Genomic DNA, 27,050 nt, shown 5'->3' with positions numbered 1-27,050 from the left:
GGACAGAGTGTGTAGAAATTTAGATATCTATACCAGTTAGATTTCACCATAAAAAATCTCATTTGTGGAAGGGAGCTTTTATCATGCCTTAGCCACTTCTAAGACACACCAGAAGAGAGTGGAAGGAAATCCAATGAGATAGTGACCCTCTCCACTATCCATCAGGGTCATATGAAGAGCATTTGGATATTGGCCTCCAACCTCAAACTTATTTTCAAAATTATAGGCATGACATTCGGTTTATGTATTAAAAAACTACGGTTATATTTATATGATACGTATATATAGATTGAGAATTTGGATCTAACAAATTACCGTTTGCTATAAAACAGCAGGCCACTTTCTTCTCTTGGCAGGATGATTTTGTGTGCATTATCCTCATGTCACTTTTTAAATCCACATCCTAGAGTGGCTCTTTTTGGACAGTGGTAAGCCTAGTTTGGAGACGTGATCATACAAATTTTTGTTTATGTAGTCCCTAAATGACCTTGAAATATGATATGACCCCTGTATTTTTACATGACATTTAAACATTTGTCATTATAAATAAGAATTTACAAAATATATAACATTTAATGTTATATGACAAAATTTATATATTAACCGAAAATAAAAAGTAAGTTAAAGGTAAGCTGACAGCTAGATTAGTATCTCCTCATTGAAAGCAAAAATTATAAACCAGTGTGTTTCAAACTTTCATGTGTATAAGACTCACCCGGAGATCTTAAAATTCACCTGTGGCAGGGCTAAGATTTTCGCATTTCCAACAAGCTCCAGGTGAAATCTATATGTTTGTGCACACTGTCATTAGTTGTCAGGCTAGAGATCTCCTGATTGGCAGAAACGTCATTTTCTAGCATTTCAGAAATGTAATTTCTCACATTGACTATAATATTTTGAATTACTCTTTTGCTTAGTGCCCTGAAGGTGTGTATGTTTTTTAGAATACAATAGGTAAAGAAACTGAATATCAGTAAGTTGATTTTTTCTTTAAAACTGTGTTTACATACCTCTTAGAAAATGTCTGTGTAACACAAATGTATACATACCTTCTCTTTACTAAACACTATTTATAGAAAGCATAGCATTTGGGTTCAGAGAGGTCATGGCTCTGATCTGTGTGATTTGGAGCCACTTATCTTTCTCATCTACAAAGTGGAGATAATAGGCTTAAAGCTGTCAGTTATGGAAAGGATAAAAAATATCGCATGTAAAGTGCTAAACGTAGCGTCCTAACTCATCAAAAGTATTTCCCAATGAAAATTGATTATTCTTCTGGGAGGCAGTCTTAGTACTCAGAATTTGAAACGTTTTATTTACTATCCATTCTAAACTTATCTCTTATCTTTACCATTGCTGTTCCTGTATCCAAGCTAGGAAACTTTTTTGAAAAATTCTTCTTTTAAGTATTGTCCATTTATTTCTCTGAAATTTTGTTCATATAATTCTTTCTAATAGAAATAATAATTGAATTCTCTCCAACAATCTAAATTTATTAAATCTCAGGGTGCTGGGGATAAGCATTCTCTAATTAAATTTGGTCCATGCTGGGAATTCACTTGAAGTCCCTTAACACTCATTTATTTTTCCAATGTATTATGTGTTATTTACTAAGGATTTGAATACATTACACACACATATTTCTATTCCTACTAGATTATACTTTCGATGAGCGAAAGGACTGTACCTTCTATTTTTCAACTGCTTATGATGCACAGAAAAGTTCTATTCACATAACAGAAGTTGAACTAATGTTTAAGGAATGAAGAAATATAAATTTTAAGTTATTTCAGAAATGTCTTGCTTAATTTTTGCCCACAAGTATCTGTAGTAAATGTATTTATACTCCAATAATTTTTTAAAATAACTAAAGCCATATTTACCACATACCAGATAAAATTTTCAAGAGAATGCTTGCTAAAAGTGTGCATACTTAGTTTGAAAACCAATGCTGTTTAAACAAAAATTCCAAAACAGATGAACAGATTTTGTGACTAATGAAAATAAACTACCATATCTCCATAGTCAGTGAATCAGGGTAGCCTTGGCTAAAGCCTTTTGCTTCTGAGGTAATTTTTTAAAAAGAAACAATATAAAATAAACAGCTTTGAGGAAGTAAAGGAAGAATATAAAATTAATATCATTTCTCAATCAGGAAAAATCACTATCCTGAATATTTTTGTGAACTGTATTCATTTTATTTGGGACATGGATCTAACATAGGAAAGAAGACAAAATGAAATGTGTTTCTTATTTCTGTTTCTGAGCTTCCCTGACATTAAAAGCCTTTTCATTATGCCTCAATTTGTGGAATAGGATGAATTTATGGGTCAATAACAATTTTAAAATGCTATTTTATGCTATACTTGTGCTTCCTCTCTAGGTTCAATAATTACAAAACAAATAATGCTGCAACTTTACATATTTTTATCTGCATTATTTATTTTTAGGTAATCTGAATTACCATGTTTTGCCAAGTTTGATTTATTTAACAAACATTTCTCTCTTGAGTATCTGCTAAATTAAAGCACTGGTCTAGGGGTTGTCAGGATTGAAGGAACATATGGCATGATCCTTCCTTTGCAGGAAATCCTCTTCAATTGGGAGCCACAGACATATATACAGTGTGAATATTGAAATAGGAGATGGAGGGCGTCATGTGCTCTTTCTTCTGGGGCAGTGAACTGAGTGAGGCTAGAGAATGACAAATGTCTTGTGTTCCTGCCGAAAGTGAGGTATACCAGTAAGGAAAAATAAAACTATTCAACCTCACTCTTGAGTGACAGTCTTGGAAACTAAAGCAATACATTCTTTTTTGGACTTTTAAAATTAGCAATTAAGTATAATTTGTCTCAGTAGTTGACTCAATAGACCTCTCATACTGAAGAGCAAATGTCTCCTCCATTCACTAGAAATAACTCTGGTATTGCAAAAACTAGGATTTGTTGTCTGACCTTAACAGAAAATCTTTTCTTTTTCTCTGGGTGACATTTGTGATAATGATTTGACTTATTCTGGTTTTCTAGCAGTTACATTTTCTGATTTAACTTTTTCTCCTTCTTCTGAAGTTAGAAGAGAGAGTAAATTATCAGAGGACTCTAACCTCAAAATAGGTGGTTTAGTTGTCAACTATTAAAATTTATTAAACCCATTTAACTACTATAAACAGAGACTGTAAAAGAAAAAGGAAAGCCTCCAACAGAACACAGAATTTTTAATTTGGAAAGTTGCTGCTACATTAACTTGCTATGTAACTGTAGCATGCAAAGCCACAACATTTGCACAATAGGTAGTTTATTACTCTCAAGTTGAAAGGCCAAAAGTGGAGTAACTACCCAGTGGATGATTTGCAGAGTGGTGTGGAACAGTATTTTGTTACCACTCTTACACATTCTGTTGTTTACAACCAAAAACAAAGTAATTGCTGCCATAAAACTCAGTCTTTCACAATCTGGCAGGCCTCTATAAACCTTGGGAAGGACAAATGTATTTGGACCAGGTGTCAGTAGTCCTGTGGAATGAGTGTTGGCCATCCAATTTAAGTAAGTTATTGACACTGAATGGGAAGTGACTTCTTGTTGTAAATGCCCTTCACCAATTGTGGATGTTTACCTGAGAAATCAACAGACATACCTGCTTTTGTATTGCTCTCTTCCCTCCTGAATTACTTTTAGTGTGTGTCTGTTTAGTCCAACCGAAAAGAAAAGGAAAATGTGAAAACATTCCAGTTTGGCTTTTAATTTTAAAACTGCCAACTGACAACCAACATCAACTGGCTTGTTTATTTCTTCTGAAGCACTGTGTTAGCTAGCTAACAAAAATGCTGAATCCTACCCGCCTTCTCAGCTTGATAGTCATGTATTTAGTGTGTTACAGCACTGGGTCTGCAATGCAAAGGTAAAGTCTCGGTCATAGTTTTTCTATAAAACTATCTTCGGTTAGATTTTAACTTTACTATTTATTCCTACATCAGCTATAGCTGAAATCTGACATTAGCTATAATAGAAGACAGTCTCTTTGTTTTTTCTTTATTCTTTTTTTTTTTTTTTTCTTGGCTCTCTTTGATCGGTTTAAAATAACTCGGCCCTTGTTTTTAACATAAAATGTGGTTATTCAATGACTAATTTAGACACTTGAAAAAAATTCTGTAAGTTAAAGACTGAAAATAATATACATTATTGAACGTTATTGCCATTACAGAGGGTTTTCTCTCCATTAAGATATCGGCAGAGCTGATGGAGTTATTCTGGTGTTTCTGCCCAGGGTCAGCTGCTGTGTGTGCTGTCCCTGCCTGGCACTGAAATGTCCTCTCCTTCCAGCCCAGTGCCTCCCCACCCCCACATGTGCTACCACCACCTGCACAATTCATTAGAGTGTGCTCTTGAGTAACTTGGGGTTCTGAGAGATGAGAAAATACCACATTCTTTGGAAGAAAACCTTTATTGAATGGGAAGAGGGAATAATACAATAAAAATACAAACAGGTTATAACTGTTTTAAAAGTTACCTATTTTATGCCAATAATATCAACTTATAAGGAAGTTATAATAATGGGTTGTTGCAGGGCATTTATATGTCACAGATTCTTTACTTTTATTTCTGTATTTATTCTTTGTCTTTTAAGGGCCAATTGTCATTAGTTTAATAGCTGACTCATTCACAAATGTAATATATAAATGAAATTACTTTGAACATTTATAAATTGCTATGTATAAGAAAATAAGAAAGGTCTAATTGGTATTTGCATACATCTAGTAGGATCAACAAAAAATTAAGCCAATTCTAACAGCATTAAAGCTTACATGAAAGTTTCAGTCTGTTTATACTAAAAAGTAGAAATGTATTATTATGGATATGAGCATTCTGTTTCTATCTGGTAATTTCAACGAGCTGACAGGGACTTTATATGAAATAGAAAAACTATGTTTGAAATCCATGTGATAACACAAAAGGAAAAGTAATAATACTTGTGTAATATTGGGGTTCAGGAGTTCAGGGTGCCCTCAGCTCTCCTGAGAGGATGTTTCTCCAGGTTCTTGGTCTCCTGCCCTCTCAAGAATGAGAGAGGGGACTGCGGCACAGTGTACAGTAAATGCCGGACTCAAATGTGTTTGTAGAAAGTGATTTATTTAAAGAAAGCGAGAAATAGGAGAAGGAGAGAGAAAGAAACAGCTAACTCTCACACTGAGTAAGAGAATCCAGAAAGATGGAATCCAGGAGAGGAAAGCAGCTTCCACACTGAGTGGAAAGGAATAGAGAGAGATGGAGTTTAGGAGGGAAAGACAGGCTTCCACGAGAGACTGTGGAAGGGGACTCCAGAGGGAAAATCCAGGAGAGAGAAAAACAGCTTCCATGAAGGAAGTGTTTGTAGAAGGGGATCCAAACATGGAGTCCGAAGGGGTGTGGAAGAAGGGGACTTTTACCCTGGGAGGAACCCCCACCTTTTCTAAGACCCCGGGCCAATTAAAGGAGTTCCTGGCCGGGCGCGGTGGCTCACGCCTATAATCCCAGCACTGTGGGAGGCCGAGGTGGGTGGATCACGAGGTCAAGAGATCGAGACCATCCTGGTCAACATGGTGAAACCCCGTCTTTACTAAAAATACAAAAATTAGCTGGGCATGGTGGCGTGTGCCTGTAATCCCAGCTACTCAGGAGGCTGAGGCAGGAGAATTGCCTGGACCCAGGAGGCGGAGGTTGCGGTCAGCCGAGATCGCGCCATTGCACTCCAGCCTGGGTAACAAGAGCGAAACTCCGTCTCAAAAAAAAAAAAAAAAAAGGAGTTCCTTAGAACTTCCTCTGGAGTGATTGACTCTTAGTTTCTTCCTGTGCCCATGAAATTTAAACATAAACCATTAAATCTCTTGGATGGAGAGAGATGGGAGCCAGGCATAGTGCTAGGAAGTTCTTGCCCTTAAAATTACACCCCCTTGTGGACCCAGAAAGAGAACACCTTCCCTCACTTGGGACAATTTTTAGCAAACATAATGCTTTGTCTTATGTTTTTTATTTATTAAACCATCCTACTTTATGAGGCCTAAGATTTATTTCATAACTGATTGTGATAAATTCAGTTCTCAGGACTCTAAAAGAGTCTTGTGAGGCAGGAGCAAACATTGAGTCCTCACCCTTACGCCAAATTTAAATTTGCAAAATGAAATATGACCGCTAAATTATTGAAATTGAGCTTTCAGAATAAGAGTAGATTCTGGCTTGGACGATGAAGTAACATTACCCCCAAAAAATAAGTAAATAATCTTAAATACGATTTAAGTTACCTAATTATTCTGTGGGCTTGCTATTGTAACTGCCTGAGAGGTTCTTCCTGCCCACTGCATAAAGACAGCCCACGGCATTGTAGTAGAGAAAGCGTTTAATAGACACAAGGCCGCCACACAACGTGGGAGATGGAGTTCCTACTCAAATCATCTCATTCAAAGCCCATAGGGTAGGGGTTTTTCAAGGGCAGTTCGGGGGAAGCGGTGGTGGGTGGCCAGGCAACAAGGTACTTGCTGCTTATTGGTGGGGGCAGAGATGAAATCATAGGGTGTTGAAGCTGTCCTCCTGCAGGCCGGATTGCTTCTGGGTAGGGCCACAAAAGTGGGGGGTTTGTTGGTCCAGGTGGAGCCATGTGTGTCAGATATGCAAAAATAAAAAAACCTGGAAAGGCCAATCTACAATAGTGGTGATATTTGCAGGAGATATTGGGGAGGTTACATACCTCATAACATCTGGAATGATGTTTGTACCTTAGCAGGACCCAGGTGCCTCTGCTCCCCTCAGCCTGATGGTCTCCTATTAGCTTTACAAAAGTGGCTGAGTTTTGGGCAAGTCTTATCATTTAAACTATAGCCTGAATGTCTTTCAAAATTAACTTGGCCCAATAGCCCAAAAATAATTAAGGGAAAGGCAAGATGGAGGCTGAGTTAGCTTAGCTTACCATTGTAATTTTCTCACTGATATAACTTTTGCAAAGGTAGTTTCACTATTCATAATGACAGTTATCCTTAAAAGCTAGATTTTCCATCCATGTAAATATTGGAACAATCAAATATTTGTCCAGCCTGCCTGTTGATGACTTTTTATGATTTTAAAATGAATCATGATGAATTACAGTGTATTTGATTATCAATTTTTGTGGTTGGCATGTATAAAATAAATTATATATTTCCTAGATTCCTTGGGCAATTTGAAGGTTTTTAAAGATCAAGGTACTAAAATATTCCAACAAATCTTTATCAGTGTCATCAAGACAAATCAATATTATTATTTTGCTTTTAAGGAACTGTGTCCTGAAATAAATAAACATACAGAGTTATAAACATCTGGTATTTTGGAAGGGACAATGAGTAAACTACAAATGAAATTTTCCCTAGATGACATTGGAAATGCAGCTATCATAACATTTTTACAAAAGGATAGAATTAAGGGTACTTAACCCATTGCTCAGCAATACAACATTGCATATGTTTCTGTGTATTAATATTAAGAAGTTTTGGAATAGGACTTCTTTTTAAAATATATTATGTACTTTGTTTTTGTGATGAATAATTCATCTAACAATCACTGGTGTGTATTTATGTATTTTTAATGTGGAAAGTTGTCTTTTTTTTTTTTTAGAGGTTCTTACCATAACATACCATGCATTACCAAAGAATATAATTGGATATGCACCTATCGTAACATTTTTATATTACGATAGCTGCATATCCAATTATAATTTTTGTTCTTAAGGTTTAGAATGTTTCTCTATTCCTAAGATAGGTAAGATGGAAAATAAAATGTTAACTGGAATAATGTAACTTTTTTTGAGATGAAGTCTCACTGTTGCCCAGGTGCAGTGGCATGAACTCGGCTCACTGCAACCTTTGCCTCAGGAGTTCAAGTGATTCTCCTGTCTCATCCTCCCAAATAGTAGGGATTATAGATGTGCCCCACCACTCTCAGCTAATTCTTTGTATTTTTAGTAGATACAGGGTTTCACCTTGTTGGCCAGATTGGTCTCCAACTCCTGACCTCAAGTGATCTGCCTGCCTCAACCCCTCAAAGTGCTGGGATTACAGGTGTCAGCCACCTTGCCTGGCCTTGGAATAATGTAATTGTATTATGATTATGAAAATATTTTCTGCAATAATAATGCTACCTTTTGTGGAGGAGGACATAACTTCTAATGATTATTTTATTTCAAAGATTTAGTCTTATATTAAGCAGATGCCAAGATTTGGGTAGCCAAGTGCAACTTGTCCACTGGTGTTCTGCAGAAGTAACTTCACACATTTAGGTATGGCTCTCCTAAAAGTAATGCGAGCTTGCAAATTTCAAACCACAGATTTAAGGTATAGGCTTTTCTACCAATGTCAAATGACACTTGCCCCAAGCTTGGGCTCTTAGCCTTAGCATTACACTAAAATGAAATTTTGTATATATTTTTTCCATTGCTTCAAAAATTTTGCTGTTTTCCAAGAGAATAGAAATACATCATTTCTATTCTTCATCTTTTCATTGTTTTCTTGTTCTAGCACCTAGCCTCTCTGAAAATGTTACACATCAAAGTCTTGCTACCTAATTGTGTAATTAGTTCTAAAAGCCGCTATATGATCTGTCTCTTTTTCCTTTAAAAAGTTAACAGATGGAATGCTGAGTTGAGAATGACAGCTAGCAGGGTCTTATTAAACTGACACTCAGGTGGCAGAGATTATCAGCAGTGCTCACACATTACTTAAGTGAGAGTTTAACTTTCTATAAATGAACAGTCTATGCAATAAATATAAATGACTAAAACTTAAGCTGTAGTACCTTCCTTTAAGGCTAACTGGAAAAACCTAAAGCTACAGTAATTATTCAAACTATGGATTAATACATCAAGGGAAAATGGCCTTTTATGGTATTTCTATAAATTCAATTTAAATACACTGTAGGTTATGGTAAGAACCTCTAAAAATAAAAGATGACTTTCTACATTAAAAATACATAAAAACACCCCAGTGATTGTTAGATGAATTATTCATCACAAAAACAGAGTACATAATATATTTTACAAAGAAGTCCTACTCCCAAACTTCTTAATATTAATACACGGAAACATATGCAATGTTGTATTGCTGAGCAATGGGTTAAGTACCCTTAATTCTATCCTTTTTTAAAAATGTCACTATAGCTGCATTTCCAATATTCCACAAGCAAATCTGTATTATTGATTTTCTTTAGCAGATTTTGGAAGACTGAAATCTATTGTTAAAGCTACCTCAAACCCCTTGCAGATTTGTGAGATTTAAAAAATAAATGTGTATTAGTGTTAGGTAAACTGATATTTTTGATCAAGTTGAAGCTTTTATCATAGGAATTACTAGTGATTTTTGTGTGTATACCTCAAAATAAGAAATCTTATTTAGATTAGAGAAAAAAAGAAATTGGTAAAATATTATTGAGTTGCTATAGTTCAAACCATTTTACACTTAAAGAAAAAAAAAAAACCCCAAATGATCATTTTGAAGCAATACCATACTTTTGGTCTTGATTCCTTAGGTAATAATTACTGTCTATATTGTTTGGTAATTTTCCCTATCACTTTCCATTCTGGCTGCCATGCTCTCTCTCTTTACTCTTTTACCCTCAGATGAGTCAGGATTATTAGTTTCTTACACACATTTGCCATACTTGCTCACACATGGAAGCTGAAAGCTTTGCTTTTGGAGAATTCATATCCTTCTTTGTACTCTGAAGATTTCTGAGGTTATGGAATTGTTTTTCTGAACATAGACATGCGCATAAAGTTTATAAGTTTCGGCTCTGTAAAATAATAGAGAGTGAAAATACAACATGAAATTAATTTGCATGACTGTTTACAAGATCATAGCAATTTGTTTAATTTCTCTGGATCTCAGTATCTAAGTGTATAAAATAAGTAAGTTGGCTGAAGAAAGTGGGGCAATGAAACTAGATTATTTACATCATTCTATTCAGCTAAAAAATGATATGCTTTTATGACCCAGCTTTAAATATGACTTGTTCTTGATGTTTACTTTAAACAAAAAATAAGAAGAAGAAGGAAAGAAAGAAAAATAAAATAACTCTAGATTAGGTCCTTAATGTAGCTTATTTATGTTATGTATTTGTTGGATGAGGCCCATGTATGAGAACTATATGCTACAGGTTCAGAAAGATCAATTGACAGGATAAGTTAGAGTAAAAGAAACAAGTGGTCCAGTTTCACACTGTAAGCCTGTGGTGTAGATGAGTACACAATTGCTTTAAGCACAACCTGAGCTAAAATATTGGCTATTGCCTTGAAGTGAAAATGTAACCATGAATTACTATGGGTATTAACAGCAGGGGATTTTTCATTGAGAGGAGGTAAATACATGAAAAAGAGAATTATTTATGTTTTTAAGAAAAAAATTACCATGGAAGAGAGTTGCAGCAGGTTTTAATTATCTTGGTATACAGAGTTAGTGAGAGTTTTGCGTAAAATGAAGAGCTACTTGGGCCAAATCATTAGTCAGTTAAATTCAAAATTTAATTATTCCTTTTTCATTGAATTGATGTTCTGTTTTGGTGTCAATAACCAGATTTGATTTATATAAAATTTAAGGACAAAGCAGTTAAGTGAGGTGAAATAGAATAAAGTAAATTTGTCCTACAAAACATATTTTACATTATGAAATTAATCAAGGCAAAGAATCTCAGAATCACTTCATGATTGTTATGGTTGTGGGGATACCTGGCAACTTTGGGTTCATTTAATTTGTATTAACCTCTATTAGCAGGAAGGACAGGGGATGTGTAATTAGAAGGGAAAATTCAGAGTTATATCAGACAAAACAGCAACAGTCCTTCTCTATGTAATTTTTGGGATATTGATGTGGATTGTACTGGATTTTACAGAACATGAAGAAAAAGTGATAACAGGAACATGAAACTTTAAAACATATGATTATACTTTCAAGTTTTAAATTTTGACTCCACATTTATATGTACAGATGTAAAAAAAAGTCGAAACAGAAAACATAAGGTATACAACTGTGAGATTATGTTATCTTTTGTTTCTTTTTAAGCAAGAACACATAAAATTGTGTTGACTTATATATATTTTTTTAAAATACAAGAAAATCTTAACAGAGTATAGCAGGTAGCAGACTTTCACTTTGTATATTATACTTCTATTTACTGTCTGAATTCTCTAAACATTAAAATTTTTACTATGCTTTGATTAACTTTCTCCCAAAGATTGACAGTGTACATTAATAAGAATTCTGAGTCATCATTTGTTAAAGATAACTTTAATATTTGTTTAACTAAACAAATCAACTATTTACCTGTGTTTCTTAAGTAAACACACTTTGGAAAATGCTATTCTTTATAATACCTATACAACTCGAAAGGAAAATGTAAATCATTGTCAAATATCTCACTGGTATGAGCAATCGTATTTTACAAACATTGCACTGAATCTTAAATTACTCAGTTGGAGAGGAAAATAGGTGGATGAATGGATAAATATTTTAGATAAATAGGTAGATTATTAATAGAAAGATAGATGTGGCTGGATGATTGGATAGTGAGAAAGAGAGAGAGAGAGAGAGAGAGATGATGGTGGATGGTAAGTGAACAAAACCCCAGTTTATCAAATTCAATCCGTAGGTTGATACAACCTAAGTGACAATGAACAGTAGGAACTGGGAAGGTAGTTTCACTTAGTGCTAACATCAAGTTGTATGTTATTCTTTGAACATCAGATGTATCTCCTGATGAACAATATGTACAACACACACACACACACACACATACACGCACACACTCACATTCAAGTTCTAGCAAAATGAAAAATTAGCCTACGCTATTTATTGACTTCCTTACTAAAACACAACAGAGGACAGGCTAGAGGAGAGACAAGGACCCATTTTTAGGAACTAACAAAAAATTTCTTTTAGGATCCCAAAATAACCACAGATTCTGAGGGAGAAATAAAAAGGAGCCTTCCGGATATGTTCTTTTCTCTACCAATCTCTCTGCCTGGTCTGGCTAGAATAGATCTACCACAGTCCAGTTGGGCATCCTTGCAATGTTCCCCTTTCCCCCTTTCTCTCACAACTAGGGAATTGTATCAGTGAAAAATGGTTTTAAGAAAACAACAAAGCCACAGCAAGCACATCTGAAAGTCCTATTGTAGGTAAGGGAATCCTGCAAGAGAAATTGAGTAGATTATGACCAAGCCCAGATGTCAATCAAGAAACTCTCTGCCTTGAAACGTGTCCTCAATTCCCCTCTACGTATTTACACCTAGATACATATGCTAGGGCCTAGGATTTTATCTCCTCCTTTAATAATCAGTATTCATAGACAACGGATAGTACTAAGTATTTTAAAGGTGAGCTCATAGTGAAATTTTAGTGAAAACACCATGAAAGGAAACAAAGGCTGTGAATACCTGATTCCAGAGGACAGGAATGGTAGATACGCACAGCAAGATGGGAAAGAGGATTGGGAACATGAAGCAGAAATTGAGAGTTATTCAGAAGGATCTATTGGAGACACACATTTTGAAGAGAAAATTTTTGAAATAATTCAACGAATGGGTTTAATAGCTGACTGGATTTGGCCAAAGGAAAAAAAAATTAGTGAGCTAAAAAGCAGTTCCAAGAAGTTTCTCAACATGAAGAGATATAAAAACAAACAAAATAAATAAAAATGGAGCATAGAAGCAGAAATTTAACCATTAGCTATGGGAATACCCCAGAAGCAGAAAGTACATGAAAGGAAGAAAATATTTGAAGAAAGAATAATTGAGAGTCCATTATCCCCAAAAGATAAGAGATCCCTGTTTGAAACTGTACATGGGAGCCTCCAAAAAGATAAAGAAATAGATGTGCAGTAGGCACTTAAGAAATTCAGTGATCAAGATGACATTTAAAAGAATAGGAGAGAGAATACAGATCACTGCAAAGGATTACAGATGAAAAAGCAGATTAATATAAATTTTCTCAAGGCAATGAAGTATAAAAATATAAATTATTTTCAAATTGTTGAAGAAAAATAAATTTAAACCAAGAATTTTATTTTTAGTTATTTAAATGTGAGCCAAATATAAATATTTTAGGTTTACATGGACTTCGAATTTTTATCATGAAAATATCTTCTCTGACAGAATATTGGAGACTATATTACCTCTAGAAGGTAAAGTCAAACTAGGTGAAATCCATTAAAATATGAGAAGTAAGTTTAGATATAGAACTTACTGACATGTCTTGTTGCCTGAGTACACAATTTCTCACAAATATATACCCATAACAGTCTGTAAATAAACTTCACGTAGTACAGAATCTGATGTTTGAGAAAAAGGATATCGAAACCTGGTGAAAGCAGAAAAAGATTCTTGTCTTGTTTCACGTTTGGACTGTTAAAAATAAGATAAAAAGGTGCGGTGGCTCACCTGTAATCCCAACACTTTGGGAGGCCGAGGCGGGTGGATCACGAGGTCAAGAGATCGAGACCATCCTGGTCAATATGGTGAAACCCCGTCTCTACTCAAAATCCAAAAAAATTAGCCGGGCATGGTGGCGCATGCCTGTAGTCCCAGCTATTTGGGAGGCTGAGGCAGGAGAATCGCTTGAACCCAGGAGGCGGAGGTTGTGGTGAGCCGAGATCATGCCACTGCACTTCAGCCTGGGTAACAAGAGCTAAACTCCATCTCAAAAAAATATACATATATATATATATAAATATATATATGATAAAAATTTATAAGTACTTAAAATACAAAAGAAAAATGTAAAAATGTATACCACAAGAAAAAAAAAAAACCTGAAGAAAATGTGTCTATCTAGTATGAGGCCTGAAAGGCATGAAGATATGAAATGGAAAAGAAATAAAGGAGATTCTAGTGAATATTAAGAGAGAAATTAGATAAAAGAAAAGGCCAATAATAATTATAACAATGTAATGTTATTTAATGATTACAGTAACCAGTTATAAAAGTAATACTCTCATATTGACTAAAATTGAAGATCCAGAAATATGTTTTTTAAAATGATATTTCAGATGTAGTTACCCAAATGTCATACTTAGAAAATATAATGTCAGAAAGTTTGACAATAAAGTTAGGAAAAAAGTACCAGAAAAGTGTTCCATCTCGTTGGCTTAATTTCTCCTAAGAGTCAGTAAGAGAGGTGAGAGTTCATCATTTTGGACAGGTATTTTTATAGTACTTTGGGATGCAAGTTTAGAAAGAAAGGTAAAAGACACCAAAATATGTCTCAGGGCAAGTCACACTGCCAAATGAAAATTTAACATTTACCAATTGTTCATTTTATATTAAAACAAAATCATTGTCTGAACAAAATGCATACTTAGTATTACTTTTCTCCTGTAAAAGTTACAATATTGTGTAAGAAAATTCCAAAATATAGGCTACTACTTTATCATTTCTTTATTCAAAATTAGCTTAATCACAGAACAAATTTTGAGAAAACTCCTAGATACCAAAAACTGCAATTATTTGTGAGACCTGCATACTATTTGGATTATTTTTCTACTTTTGCGAAGTCTCATAGAAAGATTTTCCCCAATATGCAAAGAAAAAAAAACGAGTTAATTGAAACACTCAGTTTAAGTCATCATTTGGAAGATGGCAAAGATAACATCTCAAATTTTTTTTCCTGGTAATTTTGTGTAGTCATATTTGTTTTTCATGAGTTTCTCTTTATTTAATTCTTTGTGTGTTGGCACTCTATCAATCAGTAGCAAAGAACAGAGAAATCGTTGGATTTTTACTGGAATGAACTAGAGGCAGTATGGAAAACAGTGTTGCCAAGTCAACCAAGCACTCAGAATTAAAATCTCATGATAACTACAACCACAATATGCCAAGACGGAAACAAAAAAGAAGTTGTTCCCAAATAAGAGATGAGGGAAAGCAGCATGGAGCAGTAAGACTGTCAGCTCTTTGAATGACTTGCTTTATGTCCTTGAGTGATTCACTTAATTTTCCTGGGTTTTGGATTCCTCCCTGTAAGTTGAGAGGATTGGACTAAATCAGTAGTTTCCAAATTATGAACCTTGGAATAATTGCAAGGGGCCTTGAATTTGTATGCTTTATATACTTCCACAATCACTGGGATCCAAAAGTCCAATTGAAGTCATATGGAAGCTGGAAAAATAGTTTTACATTTTTTAAAAGGTTCTTATTTAGGATATACTGGCTAAATAACACATGAAGTTTTCTCAGACTACAGAATACCATTATCTTATGAGTTAGACATCCGGATGTTGAAATGTGGAAGTGTATAATTGTTAACTGAAGTCTTTCTTGGAGAAGCAGCATCGTTATTGCAAGGAACAATGGCTAGCAATTGAGATTCAGATTTCTAGGCCAGACTTTCATTCATTAATTTTGTGACCTTGTGTGGTTTAAGATAACTATTTTTAAAGACTTAGAAAAATTTTAAAGTGTTCTTCAAATACAAGATGGTTTTATTGCTTCTATTCATCAACTGCTCTCAGCCTTATAATGCTAAATTTACAGAGCAGGAATCTGAATTAGCTGTCAGGTCTGTTTATTATTGTGGCTGTTCTTGCTTCTTCCTTTTCTTCTAGTCCTTATATATTAATGTGCTATTTATTTTCCCAGTACTTTTTCCACTATTAGGCAAATGTATTATTTGTAAGGATTTTAATACTTACAGGATAACTCATGCAGTAATACTTGCTATTTGGGGAAGAGAAATAATACAGATTTATCTTATCTTATTCTTAGAGACAATTAAAAACAAGTCAATAGATTGCCCAAAATTTCATAGAAAATAATAATAACATTTTGTATTTAAATTATTTTGTCTTTTTTTTGTGTGCTTATACATTTCTTGAAATATAGTCATGTCACTTAACCATAAAGATATGTTCTGAGACACGTGTCCTTAGGTGATTTTGTCCTTTGTGAACATCATAGAGTGTACTTATACAAACCTGGCTGGTATAGCCTACTGCACCCATAGGCCATATGGTATAGCCTACTACTCCTAGGCCACAAACCTGTATAGCGTGTCACTGTACTGAATACTGTAGGCACTTGTAACACAATGGTGAACGTTTGTGTATCTAAACATAGCTAAACACAGAAAAGGATGTTGAGCACCACATTGGGACAGCTACTGATCAGAATTTTTCAGCTCTATTATAATCTAATGGGATTACCAATGTATACGAGGTCATTGACTCAAACATCACAATACATGGCATGGCCGTTGTGTCCTTTTTTTCCTCAGCTCTTTCTTTGGCTGTGTGCATGCGTGTGAGTGTTTGCATACGTGTGCCTTTCTCACTCCTTCAGAGCGGTACTTAGTCAAAAGCTGCCATTTCTATTCTTGTCAGGAACTCATGTGTCTCTCTGAATCTCTGGTGATAGACCTCATGATCACTGAAGCTGCTGCTGTCCTGGGAGGGATGCTCAGTTTGCTGAGAAACTGATGGAAACTTACTCCTTGTCCAGTTATTGGATTCCGAATTCAAGTGGTGCAAGCAGATAGCCTAGCTTGGAAAGGGTAGTAAGGGGTTATCTCTTTAAATAGGAGGGATTAGGGCTTCTAATGTTTGCATGGATGAAGCACCCAGCTTTCAGAATTATTAAAGATAGTCTTGGAAAGCAACACAAATTCCCCAACACTCAACAGCCTTACCTTCATATCAACTTTCAAGCTACCTTTTAACAATGTTTTACAGATGTGTATGAATGTTAAAAAAGGTCAACCAATTACATATTCATCAGAAGATATAGGATGGAGTAATGAAAGACCATTTTTGTTTTACTGCAGAGAAACACATGAATCTAATTTAAAGGAAAAGTCCTCTATAAGTTAAGAATAAGCTTTTCTATATTTGACATGCTTGGCAACAGAGCACTTAATTTTTTTTTTTTTTTTTTTTTTGGTAAATTGACATGTTTTCCTTAAGTTTGAGTACTTTATAATTACAATCTATAAGTAAAAACAAAAATCCTTATTGAATAAAAATGTAATAGTGAGACTACTATTTTTAAAATTTACTTTGTGGTAGATTGATGTTAAGGAACTGCTTAGATCAAAATTTTCCCAAACTGAAAAATAAAATCCATCTAAAAGTAGAACATTTTAGGACACATGTTAAATTATGTTTTATTTTTGAGATAGGGTCTGGCTCTGTTGCCCAGTCTGGAGTGCAGTGACCCTATCACAGCTTATTGTCACCTCTACCTCCTGGGCTCAAGCCATCCTCCCACCTCAGCCTCCCGAGTAGCTGGGGCAACAGGCAGTAGAGACAGGGTTCCACCATGTTGCCCAGGCTGTTCTCGAACTCCTGAGCTCAATAGATCCACCTGCCTCAGCCTCCCAAAGTGCTAGGATTACAAGCATTAACCACCATGCCCAGTTTATTTTAGGACATTTATAAAGGTGGATATTTCAGAGATTTATTGATGTTCTACTCCCCGCTTTTAATTTCTTTAACTTACCTCTCAACCCATCTAAATATAATATTTGAATCTTTTCATGTCTCTCAAAACTTTTCTCCCCATTAAGCATTCTTATTTTATTCTATCTAAGGAATGTGCTATTGACATTTTTGTGACATAATTTATTACTAGATAATAACATCTTATTCCATAAACACAACCGACAATCATATATCCTGGTATATATCCTTATCAGGAGCAAACTATGTAAAGAATGTATGCTATTTTCCTCAGAGTTACTAAAGAAAACAAAAGAGAAATTAAGAATATAAAGGGTCCCTTATCTTAAAGAGGTTATCATCAAGTTGATTACGTATGTAATTTGGTATACACTAAGGGCCTATTATGAATTTACTTCATCTCCAGAGTAATACCCACCATTTCCTGAGTAACTTTTAGGTTCCAGCAACTGTACTAAGCACTTCACATAATCATCCTAATTTTCTCACAAGAATATTTTGAAGTAGATATTATTAGAATTTTAAAGTGAAATAAACTGGGACTTAGGTTAATTAACTTTTAAATTATCACATAGTAAGTAACAGGTTGTATCAGCAGAACCATTGGAAGTGATATGTAATAAGGATTTATTATAGTGATTTGACCTTAATGCATTTGTGGGAGTTGGTTTAACCATCTATGTAAAGCTTGTCTTTCTGTCTAGTAATAGAGACTGACATCAGGAGGAAATATAACTCTGGAAGAGATGAAAGGTTTCAGCTATGGAAAAGCAAGGACGAACTACATCTCATTAACAATAACTGAATTCTGTGAGGGTAGCCTGCAGCCTGTATCAGGCTCTCACGGTCCCTAAGCCTCCAGTTTTGATAGGAGTGCATGCAAGGTAATCTAGTGCCTTAGTCATGGAACTAAACACACACCTGTTCCAGGATTTGGGGAGGCAAAAGGAATATGGGATAAGAGCCAAAGGAATCTTAGTTCTGGTTGCTGTCCCACACAACAAGATGAGCTGGTAGATAAGTGACAATGTATATGAGGCGCAGTGGCACCTGGTACCCTGCCCTGAAACTTAGTTCAAAAAATATTAAAGTAAAAAAAAAGACTGCTGTTCTTGGGCAAACTAGCTACTGTAAACTCCAGGCTAACTTGGAAATTGCAAGAAAAAGAACTGTGAGAAATGTAGTCTCAGCTTGGCCTAATTGACCCAATACAATCTATGTGATTCCATGGTGAATCCATGATTCAATCGTAGATTTTTTTCTGATGCTACACACTATTAACCTCCATGCAAGGGTATGTTGTCCCATTTCCTTATGGATAATTCTGTTTCTGTTTTTGATACTGTAATCAACTGTATTTTTAGTTTTTCTCACCCACAATACTCCTGTGTAAACCTACATAATTTGGGAAATAAAGTAAACTGAAGCTACAATCAAATTTGCTGATCAGAAAAAAAAGTTCTCTAAAAGTTTAAAATGCTGCTTTATTTTGGGAGTAAAATAAAAATGATTTACATTGGCATCACTACTGCCTGCTGTCCTTCATCTTCGTTTGACTGGGTTAGGAAATCTTGAAAGAAACTGAATCTACTTCAAGAAAGATTCGCCTTTCTACGTTCCCCCAATAGCCAGAGCATGGCTACCACCAGGGAAAACCCTACCATTCCCTTTATTCTTGTTTCCATTTGTAACCCCGTGATGTCCAGGACTACCAAGTGATTCTTTTATTTCCCACTCTAATCCATACCCAGCTCCATAACATTCTTTTATGTGCCTATTGGTTACCACTCTGAAACTTCAGAAGACTCAGCGATTCAGTCTTCAGAAATATTTTCGACCTTTTGCTGAATGGGCCTCTCACTTTCTTACTATCACAGAAACCTGGCTTGCCCCAGAATCCCCACATCCCTCTCAGTGACTGTCTTCTCTTCTAGCCTGTTATTTCACTGGGCATGGGGGTGACATAGATGATAATTGTGTCCTGCTTAGGCACTTCCAAGCCAATTTCCTTTCTTTTCTGTAAATTCCGCAGCTGTGGATCCTACCCATACCATAGTCTATACTCCTTGTAGTTGCAGCCATCTATGAAACCAAGGCCACTCTCCATCCTTCTTTGAAGAGTTTGGCTCCTGCCTCATTGCCACTTCGTCAACAGTACTTCTGTCAAATGCTGGGTAACTTCCTTATTGATTTAGATAGAACATGCACATTTCTACTCTTTCAATGCTTTAATCTTTCTTTCCTTATATTCTTAGCCTGCTTAATAAACTCATTTTCTCATGGTCATAGTTTTTGTCATTAATAACTACAATTATTCCATAATCTCAGCTTTGAGGATCTTTTTCTCAGAAAACCAACTTTTCTTCTAGCTCAGGCTAGTCTCCTTATTCCAATAGTACTTCATTCCTATCAGGACTTACAATACATTGATCCTCTTTGCTTGTCTATACTCGTTACTTTGGGGATCTGATTAGTCTTGTGGTTTCAATTACCTTCTAAATCCTAATGATTCCTTTTGTTTTATCATCCAGCTACAAATTTCCCATGAACTGTAGATTTATACATCCAAGTGCTTGACAACTCAAGTTTTTCATGTATCAAAGTGATTTTTTTTTACCCCCTCTCCCCCAATTTATTTCTCTCACAATCTTTGACATTTCAGCTAATGGCAGTTTCACTTTTCCAATTGCAAAGACCTAAAATCTTAGAGGCATCCTTCATTTCTTCTCTCTTTCAAAACTTGCATGTGATCTAAACGTAAATTAAGCTAGCCTGCTTTTAAAATACAGACAGAAGGTGACCTCTTCTCACTTGTAATGACGCCACTTTCATGAAAGCTTATTTTACTTTTTTGCTTGGATTGTTTCACTCTTTCCACCCTTTTTACCTATTCTCAGAACAAAAATCAAGCATGTCCAATTAAAACAACTAAATTATGTCACTGTTCTCCTTAAAAGTGTCCAATAATTTCTGTTACCACTCAGAGAATAAAGCCAAAATCATTAAAAAGCCTTAGTGTCTCTCTGTGATTAAGCATCCTGTTTCTTCTCAGATATCACCTTCTATTAATTCCCCTCTGGTCGAATTTGAATATCCAACCTCATTCCAACCTCATTCCATCTGGACAAGTTTATAAAGCTAAACTCTACATTTCCTAGACTCCTTAGAATCTGGGTTGCCAACTATTTTCTAGCAACTAAATGCACTTGTGAGTGATGTAAAACTTAGAAGGGAGGGAAAGGCCACTTCCTTTGCCTGAGTTCTTTGAGGAAGTTGAAATGGTAACCTCAGTATCCAGTGTTTTCTCCAGCTTCACTCATATCTAGACACTGTGGTATCATGAGGGATGAAAGCAGCAGACACCAGTCTCTGTTCTTTCCATCACAGCTAAGACACTCCTTCAACTCCTTAAACCAGTAGAGACCTTTCACTGATTCTGTAAATACATTATTCCCTGTATTAAATATTTTGTTCCGTTTGATTTACAAAGAGCAGTTTCTGTTCCTATATTCAATGCCTATTGACACAATTTCTCTTTCTCACTTAGATCTTCAGAAAAATGTCATTGGTCTCAGTGAGATCTTTCGGGGCCGCCATTCCTAAAATTTCATCTTTCCCAAGACATTCTCAGTCTTCATTTCATGATTTATTTTTTCTTAGCACATTCCATTTTTTAGTATGGAATTTATTTTATATATTTTGACTATTTCTTATATCTGTTTCTCCCTACCTACATCAAGAATGAAAGCTTTATAAAAGCCAGGATTTAAAACAAGATCACTGCTGCATACTCTCTCCTTCCTCCTTAGAACAGTGCCTAGTACATTGCAGTTACTCTGAAAATACCTTTTGAGTGAATGAATTTGGCTAGAAACTGTGACCCTTGATTCTATTCTTCAGTATGATTTCTTAGGTATATGTGCAAAAGGGTAAGAATATATATGTATATACATTGTTGTTAAATATATGCATTATTTATAAAAGGCTAGATTTCTTTAAATCTATTTTGTGTCATGGTGTGAGTGGAATGGTATTTAATATTTCAGCATTTTTCCATCTTTTTCAGAGGGTTACAAAGCAGTGCTGTTTCAAACTATATTGGTAAATAGAAACAATCACTACAAAATCTGAGAAGTGTCCTGCATGGAAGAAGGAGTTCATTGTTGTGCTTTTTGACCTCAGATTCCATTTAAAATAACATGAGAAAAGGATTTTAGTTTTCCAGTTGGCCCCAGATATTTGGTTGGTTTGATCAGGCTTTAAAGATTTTTATTTTTAGCTGTTTAGCTGCATTAAATCTAAGTATCCAGATTTTTCTGAAGTGTTCTCTGTAGCTCCTTTCTTCATTATATTTCAGTAACAAGTGAAAGAGCAAGGCCAAGGCAGAATCTATAGGCTCCTTTGCCTCGTTGTAAATAGGGAAATTACATTATGATATGCAGTCTGCCTTTCTCTCATTCTTTGTATTTTTTTTTCTGTACCCAGTGGCTGTTTTCAAAGGTCATGAATAATTCCACTGAAAATAATTGGTGCCACTTCCCCTGACTCTTCCACAGACACACAGAAACAAAAACACTCAGACGTGCATATCCATAGGCATGCACACTCAAGAAGGATACATTGCCCCCTCTTCCAACTACTAACAAAATGTGGAAAATCAATACTTGACTCCTTCAAACCATCAAGACATATTGGCTTTTCTTTCTGCTATCTGATTCTTAACGTGTAATTCCGTATTTGGGCCCATTTCATTATTCCCAGGCAACAGGGAAACTGAAGAATCTCTCAGGAGATTATTAAAGGGCAAAACATCCAGACAAACAAATGACTTTCTCTTCCACAGTTAGGTTGAGTTGAGGAGTTACTCATTTTTCTTACCATACCAGATCATGGGTCGTTTGAATTACAACAAGAATGTTAGTTCCCTTTAGGGCTTTTGAATTCTTATTGACCTTCCTCTTTTTCTTCTCTTTTCTTGTTAGGTTTGTTTGGTCCTTCAGATGCCTAAGAACCCTTCTTTATAATTTTCAGCCAAATAGATCAAAGCCTCTGGAATCAATGAGACTGTCAGAAAATAAGAAAAATTAAGGAATCCTAAAATTGGCATATTATGCTTAGTAATAGCATATAGATATTTTAAAACCCATGAATATTACAAGGCTGTCATATTGGTGTATTGTAAGGATATTTTTATGATGTGATAAGGTTTTTCTCTTTTTAAAGTGGGAAAGCACATACTATACAGAATAGAGAAAACTCACTCTCACTCTTTCTTTATATATGCCTGTATGTTATATAAATATATATTTCACTGCATTAATTTCAGGTTGACAACATAAACTTTGATTCATTAGCATGTATTAGTTTATTATTTTATATATTTTTGTATGTTATAAAAAGATAAATATATTAATATAACTGTAATACTATCACATTATTTATATATTATATATGTTATTTTATAGCAGTAGAAATTCCTTAGATGACATTATTATAAAATCAGCATTACTGATTCCTCTTTATGGAACTTTTAGTAAGTTGGCCCTGAAGAAATCCAGTTAATTGATTAATTCATGTCTGTCCATTTACCCATTCACTTATAGTAAGCTTTTATTGAACATCTACTATCTATCTAGTGTTGTGAAAAAAGATGAGGATGCAAATAACAATGACCCATTTTTTTCCCAAGTGAGTCACAGTTTGGTGGGTGAGATAAACTCGCCTTCCCATCACAGTATAAAAACAGTAATCAAAATATTTGTGGGGTTGCAGAGAGTGGATTTTGAATTTACTCAAGCATTTTTTTTGATATTTAGTATTAACTTACATTGTTGCCTTAGTTTAAGATCTCAAGGTCTGCCTCAATGAAAGTAAAAAATTTCCCCTTGGAAATTGTTATTCTAAAGACTCAAAAATTTATTTATTTTATAATTGTATCTAATTACAGCTTTAGCTAAAATGTTGTTAGTGTTGAAACCAGTCCAATTCCCATAGAACAAATATTTACAGTTCTTTGAATAAATACAGAAAATCCCCCTCCCTGGTCTTTTAAGAAACTTAAATTTCTCTCACCTGAGTTCCTCGGGAAATGGACTCTCACACAGTGAAATGAAATTTGTCAGATCACTCCATCCATGTCAGACACCTTAGACATCAGGATTGCTTCCTCAGTCCTCCCTAATTCCTGTTTTCATGCCTTCCCTGCTATATAAAACCCACAGCATTAATTGGGCAGGCAGATAAATTTAAGACCTCATCTCCCATTCCCCTCAGCTGCAGCACCTGATTAAAGCCTTCTTCCTTGGCAATACTTGTTGTCTCAGTGATTGGCTTTTTGTGCAGTGAATAAAAGAACCTAAACCAAACTCCTGGCATTTTGGTAGCATTATGAATTAAGAGAACAGAGCTTTTGTCTACTGAATATTCTTGAAAATAACTGTAATGTGGCTTAATGAGTCTTTTTCTACAGCATTGATCTTTTCAGAAAATACTGTGTAATAAGAGTTTGAAGGAACCAGCCAGCTGGTCATGTGTTAGAAATCGGCAATGACTGTAGTTTCATGAAAAGGCAATTGATTCAACAATTAGGCAAGTAACAAAAGAGCATAACTGTAAACAAACTTTTTGACATAAAAACATTACTATGCTTATCCTGAGGACATATTCTAAAACTTGTATTTTTAAAATTTACATTTTCATTACAATACTATAATTTTTTATATACTCTAAGTTCTGGGGTACATGTGCAGAACGTGCAGGTTTGTTACATAGTTATACACATGCCATGGTGGTTTGCTGCATCCATCACCCCATCATCCACATTAGTTATGTCTTCTAATGCTATCTCTCCCCTAGCCCCCTACACCCTGATGGGCCCTGGTGTGTGATGTTCCCCTCCCTGTGTCCATGCATTCTTATTGTTCAACTCCTACTTATGAGTGAAAACATGTGGTATTTGGTTTTCTATTCTTGTGTTAGTTTGCTGAGAATGATGGTTTCCAGCTTTATCCATGTCCCTGCAAAGGACATAAACTCGTCCTTTTTAATGACTACATAGCATTCCATGGTGTATATATGTTACATTTTCCTTATCCAGTCTATCATTGATGGGCATTTGGGTTGGTTCCAAGTCTTTGCTATTGTGAACGGTGCTGCAATAAACATATGTGTGCATATGTCTTTATGATAGAATGATTTATAATCCCTTGGGTATATATCCAGTAATAGGATTGCTGGGTCAAATGGTATTTCTAGTTCTAGATCCGTGAGGAATCACCACACTGTCTTCCACAATGGTTGAACTAATTTACACTCCTACCAACAGTGTAAAAGTGTTCCTGTTTCTCTACATCCTCTCCAGCATCTGTTGTCTCCTCTTTTTTAAATGATCACCATTCTAACAGGCATGAGATGGTATCTCATTGTGGTTTTAATTTGCATTTCTCTAATGAACAGTGATGATAAGCTTTTTTTCATATGTTTGTTGGTGGCATAAATGTCTTCTTTTAGAAGTGTCTGCTTATGTCATTCACTCACTTTTTGATGGAGTTGTTTTTTTCTTGTAAGTTTGTATAAGTTCTTTGTAGATTCTGGATATTAGCCTTCTGTCAGACAGGTAGATGGTAAAACTTTTCTCCCATTCTGTGGGTTACCTGTTCACTCTGATAACAAATTCTTTTGCTGTGCAGGAGCTCTTTAATTTAATTAGATTCCATTTGTCTATTTTGGCTTTTGTTGCCATTGCTTTTGGTGTTTTAGGCATAGGCAGGGACTTCATGACTATTTCCTGAATGGTATTGCCTAGGTTTTCTTCTAGGATTTTTATGATTTTAGGTCTTAGGTTTAAATCTTTAAACCACCTTGAGTTTATTTTTGTATAAGGTGCAAGCAAGGGATCTAGTTTCAGCTTTCTGCATATGGCTAGCCAATTTTCACAACACCATTTACTGAATAAATAATTCTTTCTCCATTGCTTGTTTTTTTCAGGTTTGTCAGAGATCAGATGGTTGTAGATGTGTGGCATTATTCCTGAGGCATTTGTTCTGTCCCATGGGCCTATATATCTGTTTTGGTATCAGTACCATGCTGTTTTGATTACTGTAGCCTTGTAGTATAGTTTGAAGTCAGGTAGCTTGATGCCTCCAGCTTTTTTTTCCCCCCTTAGGATTGTCTTGGTTATGAGGGCTCTTTTTTGTTTCCATGTGAAATTTAAGGTATTTTTTCCCAATTCTATGAAGAAAGTCAGTGGTAGCTTGATGGGGATAGCATTGACTCTATAAATTACTCTGGGCAGTATGACCATTTTTACAATATTCTTTCTTTCTAACCATGAGCATGGAATGTTTTTCCATTTGTTTGTGTCCTCTCTTATTTCCTTGAGCAGTGGTTTGTAGCTCTCCTTGAAGAGGTCCTTCACACCCCTTGTTAGTTGTATTCCTAAGTATTTAATTCTCTTCGTAGCAATTGTGAATGGCAGTTCACTCATGATTTGGCTCTCTGTTGTTTGTTATTGGTGTACAGGAATGCTTGTTATTTTTGTACCTTGATTTTGTATCCTGAGAATTTGCTGAAGTTGCTTATCAGCTTAAGATTTTGGGCTGAGATGATGCAGTCTTCTAAATATACAGCCATGTTGTCTGCAAATAGAGACAATTTGACTTTTTTCCTAATTGAATATTGTTTTTATCTTTTTATTGCCTGATTGCCCTGTCCAGAACTTCCAATACTATGTTGAATAGGAGTGGTGAGAGAGGGCATCCTTGTCTTGTTCAGGTTTTCAAAGGGAATGCTTCCAGTTTTTGTCCATTCAGTATGATATTGGCTGTGGGTTTGTCATAAGTAACTCTTATTATTTTGTGATACATTCCATCAATACCCAGTTTATTGAGCATTTTAGATTAAAGGTCTATTGAATTTTGTGGAAGGCGTCTATTGAGATAATCATGTGGTTTTTTGTCTTTGGTTCTGTTTATGTGATGGATTGGTTTTATTAACTTGTATATGTTGAATCAGCCTTGTATCCCAGGGATGAAGCCAACTTGATTATATGATAGATAATTTTTTTGATGTGCTCCTGTATTTGTATTTTCTTGAGCATTTTCACATCAATGTTAATCAGGGATATTCGCCTGAAATTTTCTTTTTGTTGTGTCTTTGCCAGGTTTTGGTGTCAGGATGAGGTTGGCCTCATAAAATGAATTAGGGAAGATTCCCTCTTTTTCTATATTTTGGAATAGTTTCAGAAGGAATGGTACCGGCTTCTCTTTGTACCTCTGGTAGAATTTGGCTGTGAAACCATCTGGTCCTGGACTTTTTTAGGTTGGTAGGCTATTAAATGTTGCCTCTACTTCAGACCTTGTTATTGGTCTATTCAGGGATTTGATTTCTTCCTGGTTTAGTCTTTAGAGGGTGTAAGTGTCCAGGAATTTGTCCATTTCTTCTAGATTTTCTGGTTGATTTGCACAGAGCTATTTGTAGTATTCTCTGATGGTAGTTTGTATTTCTGTAGGATCAGTGGTGATATCCTGTTTATCATTTTATATTGCACCTATTTGATTCTTCTCTCTTTTCTTCATTATTAGTCTAGCTAGTGGTCTATGTATTTTGTTGATCTTT

Source organism: Sapajus apella, unplaced genomic scaffold, assembly GCF_009761245.1.
Source record: "Sapajus apella isolate SASKATOON/1434 unplaced genomic scaffold, GSC_monkey_1.0 scaffold27, whole genome shotgun sequence".
In the NCBI taxonomy this organism is placed as follows: Eukaryota; Metazoa; Chordata; class Mammalia; order Primates; family Cebidae; genus Sapajus; species Sapajus apella.
Note: the sequence above shows the minus strand (reverse complement) of the source record.